The sequence below is a fragment of the Pseudophryne corroboree genome, unplaced genomic scaffold (genome assembly GCF_028390025.1).
Source record: "Pseudophryne corroboree isolate aPseCor3 unplaced genomic scaffold, aPseCor3.hap2 scaffold_1023, whole genome shotgun sequence".
In the NCBI taxonomy this organism is placed as follows: Eukaryota; Metazoa; Chordata; class Amphibia; order Anura; family Myobatrachidae; genus Pseudophryne; species Pseudophryne corroboree.
Window position 1 is genome coordinate 78,257 of NW_026967650.1, and position 12,079 is coordinate 90,335.

At 45.4% G+C, this 12,079-nt stretch overlaps 12 non-coding genes across 12 annotated transcripts; 4 read left to right on the forward strand and 8 right to left on the reverse strand.

The window, feature by feature from the left end:
* Window positions 1–228: 228 nt before the first annotated feature.
* Window positions 229–391, reverse strand: LOC134988038 (U1 spliceosomal RNA). Its single transcript, XR_010193572.1, has one exon. It is a non-coding gene; the product is annotated as a U1 spliceosomal RNA (small nuclear RNA).
* A 144-nt stretch (window positions 392–535) lies between these two features.
* Window positions 536–651, forward strand: LOC134988084 (U5 spliceosomal RNA). The gene has a single exon (XR_010193612.1). It is a non-coding gene; the product is annotated as a U5 spliceosomal RNA (small nuclear RNA).
* Window positions 652–921: 270 nt separating this feature from the next.
* Window positions 922–1,037, forward strand: LOC134988088 (U5 spliceosomal RNA). The gene has a single exon (XR_010193616.1). It is a non-coding gene; the product is annotated as a U5 spliceosomal RNA (small nuclear RNA).
* A 286-nt stretch (window positions 1,038–1,323) lies between these two features.
* Window positions 1,324–1,439, forward strand: LOC134988076 (U5 spliceosomal RNA). The gene has a single exon (XR_010193605.1). It is a non-coding gene; the product is annotated as a U5 spliceosomal RNA (small nuclear RNA).
* Window positions 1,440–1,714: 275 nt separating this feature from the next.
* On the forward strand, window positions 1,715–1,830 carry LOC134988090 (U5 spliceosomal RNA). Its single transcript, XR_010193618.1, has one exon. It is a non-coding gene; the product is annotated as a U5 spliceosomal RNA (small nuclear RNA).
* Window positions 1,831–8,458: 6,628 nt separating this feature from the next.
* On the reverse strand, window positions 8,459–8,622 carry LOC134987971 (U1 spliceosomal RNA). Its single transcript, XR_010193512.1, has one exon. It is a non-coding gene; the product is annotated as a U1 spliceosomal RNA (small nuclear RNA).
* A 671-nt stretch (window positions 8,623–9,293) lies between these two features.
* On the reverse strand, window positions 9,294–9,456 carry LOC134988067 (U1 spliceosomal RNA). Its single transcript, XR_010193598.1, has one exon. It is a non-coding gene; the product is annotated as a U1 spliceosomal RNA (small nuclear RNA).
* Window positions 9,457–9,608: 152 nt separating this feature from the next.
* LOC134987983 (U1 spliceosomal RNA) lies at window positions 9,609–9,772 on the reverse strand. Its single transcript, XR_010193523.1, has one exon. It is a non-coding gene; the product is annotated as a U1 spliceosomal RNA (small nuclear RNA).
* A 668-nt stretch (window positions 9,773–10,440) lies between these two features.
* On the reverse strand, window positions 10,441–10,604 carry LOC134988047 (U1 spliceosomal RNA). Its single transcript, XR_010193580.1, has one exon. It is a non-coding gene; the product is annotated as a U1 spliceosomal RNA (small nuclear RNA).
* A 152-nt stretch (window positions 10,605–10,756) lies between these two features.
* On the reverse strand, window positions 10,757–10,920 carry LOC134988085 (U1 spliceosomal RNA). The gene has a single exon (XR_010193613.1). It is a non-coding gene; the product is annotated as a U1 spliceosomal RNA (small nuclear RNA).
* A 670-nt stretch (window positions 10,921–11,590) lies between these two features.
* On the reverse strand, window positions 11,591–11,753 carry LOC134988055 (U1 spliceosomal RNA). The gene has a single exon (XR_010193586.1). It is a non-coding gene; the product is annotated as a U1 spliceosomal RNA (small nuclear RNA).
* A 152-nt stretch (window positions 11,754–11,905) lies between these two features.
* Window positions 11,906–12,069, reverse strand: LOC134988073 (U1 spliceosomal RNA). The gene has a single exon (XR_010193601.1). It is a non-coding gene; the product is annotated as a U1 spliceosomal RNA (small nuclear RNA).
* Window positions 12,070–12,079: the final 10 nt, after the last annotated feature.

Consider the following 12,079-nt stretch of genomic DNA (forward strand, 5'->3'; position numbering starts at 1 on the left):
CCTTCCCTGGCAGGGAATTCCACATCCTGATTGCCCTAACAGTGAAGATCATAGTATCTCACCTGGCAGGTAAGTAGGAGTTGGGCTAGAGCTGTGGAGGATTGCTGCTCGGGCACCCCCTGTCAAGTGAAGGAGATCCAACTGAGGCAGCACAAGGGAACTCTCGAAAGAAGAACAAGGCTAGAGGAAGATCTGAGACAAAGAAATCTGACTTTTACCAGAGCTGACCAGAGGAAAGCACAAACACAGTCCCCCACTACCACAAATAATGCAGTCGAGTTTCCCACATTGGGGAAATCACAGGGGTCAGCATACCCAGAATGCAATGAATGAACCTCACCCTGGGAGAACAATCTTCATGACCATGGTATCTCCTATGCAAAATAAGTATGATTTGGGATAGGGCTGGGGAGGGCCGCTGCTCAGGCACATCTCTGTCAAGTAAAGGAGATTCAACTGAGGCAGCACAAGGGAACTCTCATCTGGGGACAACAACTGCAGGGAGAACACATATTTTCAGATGAAAATCTTGGTCATGCTCTGGTTTCTCTTCAGAACGAACAAATCTTTCGCCTTTTACTAAAGATTTCCGTGGAGAGGAGCAAAACTGAGTTTTACCTCAATTTTTGCATGCCCCATCTTTTTGGATTTTCTTTTATCGGTTTAAAGATAGAATGAGTGTGCTTTAATGAAAGCTCATTTGCATAGAAATTACAGTAAATGTTTGTTTCTTTTCAAACAGAACTTTCTTGACCATGCTACTTGCTTGAAAGATCTGGGAGCACATGGAATACAGTACAAACCATGCTTATAGCAAGGAGAAGCCAGGTGAGAAATCTGCTTTCTTTCAAATTGGGCGCTCACTTTGATCTGAATGAGGACTGCTGGCATGGCACTCAGGCGACAGGTGGAATCTTGGTCATGCTCTGGTTTCTCTTCAGAATGAACAAATCTTTCGCCATTTATTAAAGATTTCCGTGGAGAGGAGCAAAACTGAGTTTTATCTCAATTTTTGCATGCCCCATATTATTGGGGTTTCTTTTATCAGTTTAAGGACAGAATGAGTGTGCTTTCTTGTTGGCTTTAATGTAAGTTTATTTGTATAACAATGACAGTAAATGTCTGTTTCTTTTCAAACAGAACTTTCTTGACCATGCTACTTGCTTGAAAGATCTGGGAGCACATGGAAAAGAGTACAAACCATGCTTATAGCAAGGGGAAGCCTGGTGAGAAATCTGCTTTCTTTCTTTCAAATTGGGTGCTCACTTTGAGCTGAATGAGGACTGCTGGCATGGCACTCAGGCGACAGGTGGAATCTTGGTCATGCTCTGGTTTCTCTTCAGAACGAACAAATCTTTCGCCTTTTACTAAAGATTTCCGTGGAGAGGAGCAAAACTGAGTTTTATCTCAAATTTTGCATTCCCCATCTTATTGGGGTTTAATTTTATCTGTTTAAAGATAGAACGAGTGTGCTTTAATGTAAGCTCATTTGCATAGAAATGACAGTAAATGTTTGTTTCTTTTCAAACAGAACTTTCTTGACTATACTAATTGCTTGAAAGATCTGGGAACACATGGAAAAGAGTACAAACCATGTTTATAGCTAGGGGAAGCCTGGTGAGAAATCTGCTATCTTTCTTTCAAATTGGGTGCTCACTTTGAGCTCAATGAGAACTGCTGGCATGGCACTCAGGCGACAGGTGGAATCTTGGTCATGCTCTGGTTTCTCTTCAGAACTAACAAATATTTCGCCTTTTATTAAAGATTTCCGTGGAGAGGAGCAAAACTGAGTTTTATCTCAATTTTTGCATGCCCCATATTATTGGGGTTTCTTTTATCAGTTTAAAGACAGAACGAGTGTGCTTTCTTGTTAGCTTTAATGTAAGTTGCCATAGATGCAGTGAAACACACGTGTAGGGCACGGCGTGTCCGCGTGTATTTGACTCATGTGAAATGTTATAAAACAAAAATATATGATTATGATGTTAGCTGTTAGTCTCCACTAATAGGGAATAGAAGCTGAGCTATAAGAAAGGAATACACTAGATATGATGTCACTTAGCAGATACAATGTCTAAAGTGCATACAGATAGCTACTAATAACTCTTGATAAGAAAGTATATCAGTGTGGGTATATTTATATGATGGGATATTGGGACTAGTGAATATATATCACTCCTGCTGTCCAGATTGGCAATAACCAGACAATTATGATAAGAGTAGAGATGTCACATGGGCTGCTATAGATATTAATTTAATGCTGTATGTGTCATTTGTTACAAATGGATACATTTTCTATGAGTCAGCCTAGCAGCTGCATGTTCTAACAGAACACTATCCTCACACAGAATCTGCTAACCTTGAGATAACTAAATGACAGTGTGTAACAGTCTCTTTACTATAAGACTGTTACAAAGTAATATATATATTTGAAGTCAGTCTAGCAGCTGTGTGTTCCAGCAGTTTATAAGACAAAGAAAATCTCCTATTGTGGAATCTAGACACATGGGACTGCTGGCCTGTGTCATACTATTTCTATGTAATACCAGTAACATGTATATAACTGTTACATAATTGTTACAAATGGATAAATCTTTGAGTCAGCCTAGCAGCTGCATGTCCTAACAGGACACCATAAATCCTTTACAGTGTAACAAATTGATTGGTAACACTTAAAGGCTGGAGAGCAGTTATATGCCTTACTAGCATACTCAATATACCACATTATTACACCAGTTACCACGATTATTGACAGCGCATTTGATATATTATATTACCCTCACACTGAGTCTGTTTACCTTTAGATAACTAAGTGACCGAATATGTAACAGTTTCTCTATCATAAGACTGTTACAAAGTGAGATAGATATATTTGGAAGTCAGTCAAACAGCTGTGTGTTTCAGCGGTTTATAAGAAAATTCCTCATTGTGGAATCTGGACCACTAAGGGTTATTATATATATAGCACATGGAATTGCCACATCTCCCTATATGATAATTTCATTACACTGTAACATAATAAGAATTAACTCTTTAACAGTGTAAATAGAGAGTAATGAATCTCTGACACATGGAATATATTATTTCTTAGATGAATTGGATAAACCATTATGACAGACACTTTGCTTCCTAATAAGAATTGAGGTGGCTATACCTCTAAGGAAAGCATTATTGCCTACGCCTAGATCAGATTAAATAAGATCTGGCTGAATATATGAAGGAAGGTTGCTATTTATATGAGAATTGGAATTGCTATATTCCTTAAGGCAACCCCACCGATTGATATATGTTGTCAATTAAGTATATCTGAACGGCTATATCTGGACCAGATTTAATAAGATCTGGCTGATTATATGAAGGAGGGCTGCTATTTATATTGGAATTGCCATATTCCTTAAGGCAACCGCACCTGTTGGTATATCTCGCCAATTAACTATATCTAAACAGCTAAATTAAAGCTATTCATCATTTTTTTAGTTTGGATATTAATAAATATGATCTTTCCATGATGCATAGAGATTTCCCTATCAAGTGATTCCTTATCCGATATAGAAAGCTATCCCCCTGTGGTATTGAATTTAGGAATATAGTCTTAGGGGACACAGAGAAATAAGTGATCCCCATCTACCTAAGCACCCCACAAATTGGAGGTTAGCTTACCGGTTATACTCAATCACCCCCACAAATTCGCCAATGGGGATGGCTTCCCGGGAGGTAACCCCTATTGAGTGAAGGGAGTTTATAGGATACGACCCAGTGGTACCTGACGACATAGATACTAACAGCTATTTAATAACATTACGCTAGAAAGTGATTATTAGCAACATATATATCTATATAAACAACCCCGCCAGGGTTGTGCCTTCAAAAATAATCACACACGGACACGCTTTTTAAACCTTTTTTTCACATCTCTTTATTCTTCTTATGCACATGTATGTTAGTTCTGTGATTTTAACCTTTATGTTTCACTGCAGTTTGGGATAATAATATTAATATTTATCCAATTTTAATACATACTTAATAAAGGTTATATTTTATGATTCATTCATTCTGTCCAGTGCGTCAACAGTGCAGATTTCTTCTTGTTTTTTCTCCCAAATTCTATAACAATGACAGTAAATGTTGTTTCTTTTCAAACAGAACTTTCTTGACCATGCTACTTGCTTGAAAGATCTGGGAGCACATGGAAAACAGTACAAACCATGCAGTATCACAAGAGCCTTTATTTGATCTTTCATGAAGATAGAGCAGAATTGAGGACACGTCAACAATTTCTGCCGAAGGTGGTTCATCTTTCCACATGGTGCCTTTGGCCACTGACACCTTCGTTGAGTCAAAGTCTCTGGCTGTGGTCAGAACTTTGAAAATTTATGTCACCAGAACGGTTCAGATTAGGAAAACAGAGGCTCTGTTTGTCCTGTATGCTCCCAACAGGATTGGGTGTCCTGCTTCCATGTAGACCATTATGCGCTGGATCTGTGGTAAGATTCAGCATGCTCATTCCATGGCAGGATTGCCGTTACTGAATTAGGTGAAGACCCATTCTACTAGAAAGGTGGGTTCATCCTGGGCAGCTGGTCGGGGAGTCTCGGCATTGCAACTTTGCCGAGCAGCTATTTAGTAAACACTTTTGCTAAGTTTTACAAGTTTGATACCTTGGCTGATGATAACCTCAAGTTGGGTCATTCGGTGCTGCAGAGTCGTACGCACTCTCCCACCCGTTCAAGAGCTTTGGTATAACCCCATGGTTCTTAATGTGACCCCAGCATCCTCTAGGTCGTATGAGAAAATAGGATTTTAATACCTACCGGTAAATCCTTTTCTCTTAGTCCGTAGAGGATGCTGGGCACCCGTCCCAGTCCATACTGTGTCTGCAGTTATTACTTGTGGTTATACACATGTTATGTTATGGTTCTGGTCAGCTTTTTGCTGCAATTGTTCATGCCGTTGGCTTGTGTTCTGTTGAATGCCACGTTCTGCGGCATGCTTAAGGTGTGAGCTGGTAAGATGCTCACCTTAGTTTAACAATAAATCCTTTCCTCGAAATGTCCGTCTCCCTGGGCACAGTTCCTATAACTGGAGTCTGGAGGAGGGGCATAGAGGGAGGAGCCAGTTCACACCCTTTGAAAGTCTTAAAGTGCCCATGTCTCTTGCGGATCCCGTCTATACCCCATGGTTCTTAATGTGACCCCAGCATCCTCTACGGACTAAGAGAAAAGGATGCCCTTGCGCACTATCCTGACTTCTCCTCCCGTCTGCTTACTTTGTGCCTTCCAATGCACAATGCGAACTACAGGTGGTGCTGCAGGGCCCACACCCTTTTACTTGCCTTACAGAACAGCTCTGGAGCTGTTACAGTGCCCAGCTGCTGCAAGAAATCAGCTTGAATGCTTCAGGGGATGGGGCATGGCCAACATGAGCCCCACACCAAAGGAGGGTGGGGGTGTTTAATGCGAACTAGGGGTCATCCAAGCACCGCAAAAGGCCGCCATGCCCTGCATGCCCCTTTTCTCTTTTCATATGCAGATGAGGGTTCCAGCCAACTTTGGCCCACATCTTGGATGACATCACCGTATGCAAATCCGTCTTCTGCAGACCTTCCCCCAGGAATGCTTGTACTAGTTGTTGCATATGGTTTGATATTTGATGGTGCTTCAATATTAGGCAGCCTTCCACCCTCCCATGTTCATCTGAACAGATGTGGTCTCCCTGCAGTTGTTGTCCCCAGACGAGAGTTCCCTTGTGCGTCCTCAGTTGAATCTCCTTAACTTGACGGGGGAGGGGCTGCCCGAGCAGCCACCCTCCCCAGCCCTATCCCAACTCATACTTATTTTGCATATGAGATCTCTTGATCATGAAGATTGTTCTCACAGGGTGAGGTTCATCCATTATATTTTAAAATAGGAAGGTACAAATTACATATTTGAATTGCATCTATGTGCTGGATTCAAATGTCCCCCCCCCCCCCCTTCCTTTCTCAATTGTGCCCGTCAGCAGCTATTCTAAGGTTGCTGCCAATGGGTGTGACACATTAATTTCTTCTGTGGGGTACACTGGACTCCACAAGGATTCACATTGGGGTGTAGAGTAGGATCTTGATCTGAGGCACCAACCGGCTCAAAGCTTTTGACTGTTCCCAAGATGCTCAGCGCATCCTCCTCTATAACCCCGCTTCCATGAACAGGGAGCTCAGTTTGTAGTTGGTGCCTTCAGTAGCAGGCCACTTAACAGGGGCCTGCCTCAGGCAGCCTATTCTTAGCTATTAATTTTGACAAGAAAAGAAGAACTTGTTTTATGAGAATCTACAAGGGCTGCAGCAGGCTAGGTCTAATAGACATCTTTACTGCAGCTTCATCACTCCCAGCGGCGCTGTATACTCCCGTGCCCTGGTTGCTGGGTCACTGCAGCGGAGGCTCCAGTTTCTTCCTAAGGTCAGTCACACACACACCGCCCTTCCGGATCACGAGGCCGCTGATGAAGGGGAGCGTGGCCGTAGGGGGTGGACCGTGTGCGCACTGGCGTGGACACTGATTACTGGGCAGCCGCTCCACTAGCCACCAGGTACAGTTAAGGAGCACAGGTCTGGGAGTTTTACTCCTATATTAACCCAATTTTGTACTGCCCGCAGCGCATTGTGATAGGTAATAGGGCCTGATTCAGGTTGGAATGCAATCACAATAAGCGATCCAACTGCAAAAATTGCTAACAGCATACGCATGTGCCTGCATTTTCTGCGGCACCCCGCAGAGAATGCGATCGCCTCTGCCTGTCAATCGGGGCGGGGGGGGAGAGGGGGGTCAGCAACACTCCATTTCCAAGTCAGGGATGGAGCGGTGCGGGGGCAAGGCTTCAAAATGGGGTCTGCAACGGAGGAGACACAGGGGGCGTGGTCACAGCGGCTGTATGACATCACATTCAGCCGCTGTGATCACAAAAATGGTGGCGGCTTCCTGCGCGCACATACAGTCTGCACCAGCAGGAGGCTACACCATTTTTTATGATCACGCTGAACTGCAGTGCGACTGCAATTACAGCATGGTCAAGAATGGAGGCGTCATGCTGGGTGGCCATGCCCTGTCACTGTGCAGGAGCCAGCACCGCACACACACTAGTCCCCGGGTGCAGCCCCCAACCCCCGGGACACCCGGAGCAACAAAATGTAGATTCAGGCCACCAGGCCACGCCCCTACCTATGAAACCATGCCTCCTTTTTACCATTGCGCTGCTTATCTGCGCGCACTGCATTACAATCTCCTTCGCCACCTCTCTGGGTGTCACCAGTGATAGTGACACCTCTGCCATGCTTGTAGCAGCTGGTCCTAAGATCTACGCCTCAAGCCCTGAGTGTTTGCCCTTGTGACTTGTTGATCATCATAGCGAAGCAGATGCTTACAGAAAACTGCAGGGGCTTAGATTGAAAATAAAAAAATTGATGGGTATAAGGTAGAGAGGAGCGGGTTCGGTTCTCCGAGAACCGAATTCCCGACGAACTCCACGTGGTTTACACTGGTCCGAGGCAGGCTCGGTTGTTCCCGCCTGACTCGGAAAACCTGAACAAGGGAAAATGTCATCATCCCGCTGTCGGATTCTCTCGAGATTCGGATTCCATAAAAAGAGCTGCGCGTTGCCGCCATTTTTACTCGTGCATTGAAGAGAGAGCGGAGAGGACGTTTCTATGTTCTCTCAGTGGAAATCTCAATATCAGTGCTCAGTATCAGTGGTTACTTATTGCTGCTCAGTAATACTAGTAGTGTGTCTCTCCTGCTCAGTGTCAGTTCTCAGTAGTATCCTCATCAGTGCTCAGTATCACTGCTCATTGTCTTGTGCTGCATTGTGGTGCTCAGCATACTACAGTACATTACTTATAGTCCAGTGCTGCATCTTGCTGCTCAGTGTCAGTTCTAGTATCCTCATCAGTGCTCACTATCACTGCTCATTACATTGTGGTGTTCTGTATACTACAGTAACATAGTAATATAGTAACATATAGTAACATAGTTTTTGAGGTTGAATAGAGGCAAATTGCCCATCGTGTTCAACCTGTTTTAAGTTGTGATGATTCTACATACTTGCTGAATAATGTTTTATGACTAGTTAGTTACTATAACTCATGTTACCCCCGGATTAACCATGTTGATATTTTAAGTATTATAACCTTGGATAGCTTTTTCATTCAGAAATGTATCCATTCCTTTTTTAAATCCAATTACAGAGTCCGCCATTACCACCTTCCCTGGCAGGGAATTCCACATCCTGATTGCCCTAACAGTGAACATCATAGTATCTCACCTGGCAGGTAAGTAGGAGTTGGGCTAGAGCTGTGGAGGATTGCTGCTCGGGCACCCCCTGTCAAGTGAAGGAGATCCAACTGAGGCAGCACAAGGGAACTCTCGAAAGAAGAACAAGGCTAGAGGAAGATCTGAGACAAAGAAATCTGACTTTTACCAGAGCTGACCAGAGGAAAGCACAAACGCAGTCCCCCACTACCACAAATAATGCAGTCGAGTTTCCCACATTTGGGGAAATCACAGGGGTCAGCATACCCAGAGTGCAATGAATGAACCTCACCCTGGGAGAACAATCTTCATGACCATGGTATCTCCTATGCAAAATAAGTATGATTTGGGATAGGGCTGGGGAGGGCCGCTGCTCAGGCACATCTCTGTCAAGTAAAGGAGATTCAACTGAGGCAACACAAGGGAACTCTCATCTGGGGACAACAACTGCAGGGAGAACACATATTTTCAGATGAACATGGGAGGGCAGAAGGCTGCCTAACACTGAAGCACCCCCAAACAACAAACCAAATGCAACTACTAGTGCAAGCATTCCTGGGGGAAGGCCTGCAGCAGATGGATTTGCATATGGTGATGTCATCCAAGCAGTGGGTCAAAGTTGGCTTCAACCCTCGTCTGCATATGAAAATAAAAAAGGGGTGTGCAGGGCATGGCGGCCTTTTGCGGCGCTTGGATGACCCCTAGTTTGCATTAAACACCTCCACCTTCCTTCGGTGTGGGGCTCATGTTGGCTATGCCCCAGCCCCTGAAGCATTCAAGCTGATTTCTTGCAGCAGCTGGGCACTGTAACAGCTCCAGAGCTGCTCTGTAAAGCAAGTAAAAGGGTGTGGGCCCTGCAGCACTACCTGTAGTTTGCATTGTGCGTTGGAAGGCACAAAGTAAGCAGACGGGAGAAGTCAGGATAGTGCACAAGGGCATAGAAGGGAGCGGCTCAAGAAAAGAGAAGTGGAAACAGACAGCAAACTAGGCTGGAGAGAGACCTGAGACAAAGAGATCTGAATTATACGAGAGCCGACCAGAGGAAACACAAATTATGTAATCAAGTGTCCCACATTTGGGGAAATCGTAGGAGCAGCACACCCAGAGTGCATTGGGTGAGCCTTGCCCTGGGAGAAGCACCTTCCTGATCATAGTATCTCACCTGGGAGGTAAGTAGGAGTTGGGCTAGAGCTGGGGAGGGTCGCTGTTCGGGCACCCCCCTGTCAAGTGAAGGAGATCCAACTGAGGCAGCACAAGGAAACTCTTGAAAAAAGAACAAGGCTAGAGGAAGATCTGAGACAAAGAAATCTGACTTTTACCAGAGCTGACCAGAGGAAAGCACAAACACAGTACCCCACTACCACAAATAATGCAGTCGAGTTTCCCACATTTGGGGAAATGACAGGGGTCAGCATACCCAGAATGCAATGAATGAACCTCACCCTGGGAGAACAATCTTCATGACAATGGTATCTCCTATGCAAAATAAGTATGATTTGGGATAGGGCTGGGGAGGGCCGCTGCTCAGGCACATCTCTGTCAAGTAAAGGAGATTCAACTGAGGCAGCACAAGGGAACTCTCATCTGGGGACAACAACTGCAGGGAGAACACATATTTTCAGATGAACATGGGAGAGCAGAAGGCTGCCTAATACTGAAGCACCCCCAAACAACAAACCAAATGCAACAACTAGTACAAGCATTCCTGGGAAAAGGTCTGCAGAAGACGGATTTGCATACGGTGATGTCATCCAAGCAGTGGGCCAAAGTTGGCTGGAACCCTCATCTGCATATGAAAAGAGAAAAGGGGTATGCAGGGCATGGCGGCCTTTTGCGGCGCTTGGATGACCCTTAGTTCGCATTAAACACCTCCACCCTCCATCGGTGTGGGGCTCATGTTGGCTATGCCCCAGCCCCTGAAGCATTCAAGCTGATTTCTTGCAGCAGCTGGGCACTGTAACAGCTCCAGAGCTGCTCTGTAAGGCAAGTAAAAGGGTGTTGGCCCTGCAGCACTACCTGTAGTTTGCATTGTGCGTTGGAAGGCACAAAGTAAGCAGACAGGAGAAGTCAGGAGAGTGCACAAGGGCAAGGGCAGGGGCTCAAGAAAAGAGAAGTGGAAACAGACAGCAAACTAGGCTGGAGAGAGACCTGAGACAAAGAGATCTGAATTATACGAGTAGCCGACCAGAGGAAACACAAATTATGTAGTCAAGTGTCCCACATTTGGGGAAATCGTAGGAGCAGCACACCCAGAGTGCAATGGGTGAGCCTTGCCCTGGGAGAAGCACCTTCCTGATCATAGTATCTCACCTGGCAGGTAAGTAGGAGTTGGGCTAGAGCTGGGGAGGGTCGCTGCTCGGGCACCCCCCTGTCAAGTGAAGGAAATCCAACTGAGGCAGCACAAGGAAACTCTCAAAAAAAGAACAAGGCTAGAGGAAGATCTGAGACAAAGAAATCTGACTTTTACCAGAGCTGACCAGAGGAAAGCACAAACACAGTCCCCCACTACCACAAATAATGCAGTCGAGTTTCCCACATTTGGGGAAATCACAGGGGTCAGCATACCCAGAATGCAATGAATGAACCTCACCCTGGAAGAACAATCTTCATGACCATGGTATCTCCTATGCAAAATAAGTATGATTTGGGATAGGGCTGGGGAGGGCCGCTGCTCAGGCACATCTCTGTCAAGTAAAGGAGATTCAACTGAGGCAGCACAAGAGAACTCTCATCTGGGGACAACAACTGCAGGGAGAACACATATTTTCAGATGAACATGGGAGAGCAGAAGGCTGCCTAATACAGAAGCACCCCAAACAACAAACCAAATGCAACAACTAGTACAAGCATTCCTGGGGGAAGGTCTGCAGAAGACGTATTTGCATACGGTGATGTCATCCAAGCAGTGGGCCAAAGTTGGCTGGAACCCTCATCTGCATATGAAAAGAGAAAAGGGGTATGCAGGGCATGGCGGCCTTTTGCGGCGCTTGGATGACCCTTAGTTCGCATTAAACACCTCCACCCTCCGTCGGTGTGGGGCTCATGTTGGCTATGCCCCAGCCCCTGAAGCATTCAAGCTGATTTCTTGCAGCAGCTGGGCACTGTAACAGCTCCAGAGCTGCTCTGAAAGGCAAGTAAAAGGGTGTGGGCCCTGCAGCACTACCTGTAGTTTGCATTGTGCGTTGGAAGGCACAAAGTAAGCAGACAGGAGAAGTCAGGAGAGTGCACAAGGGCATAGAAGGCAGCAGCTCAAGAAAAGAGAAGTGGAAACAGACAGCAAACTAGGCTGGAGAGAGACCTGAGACAAAGAGATCTGAATTATACGAGAGCCGACCAGGGGAAACACAAATTATGCAGTCAAGTTTCCCACATTTGGGGAAATCGCAGGAGCAGCACACCCAGAGTGCAATGGGTGAGCCTTGCCCTGGGAGAAGCACCTTCATGATCATAGTATCTCACCTGGCAGTTATGTAGGAGTTGGGCTAGAGCTGGGGAGGGTCGCTGCTCGGGTACCCCCCTGTCAAGTGAAGGAGATCAAACTGAGGCAGCACAATGGAACTCTCGAAAGAAGAACAAGGCTAGAGGAAGATCTGAGACAAAGAAATCTGACTTTTACCAGAGCTGACCAGAGGAAAACACAAACACAGTCCCCCACTACCACAAATAATGCAGTTGAGTTTCCCACATTTGGGGAAATCACAGGGGTCAGCATACCCAGAATGCAATGAATGAACCTCACCCTGGGAGAACAATCTTTATGACCATGGTATCTCCTATGCAAAATAAGTATGATTTGGGAT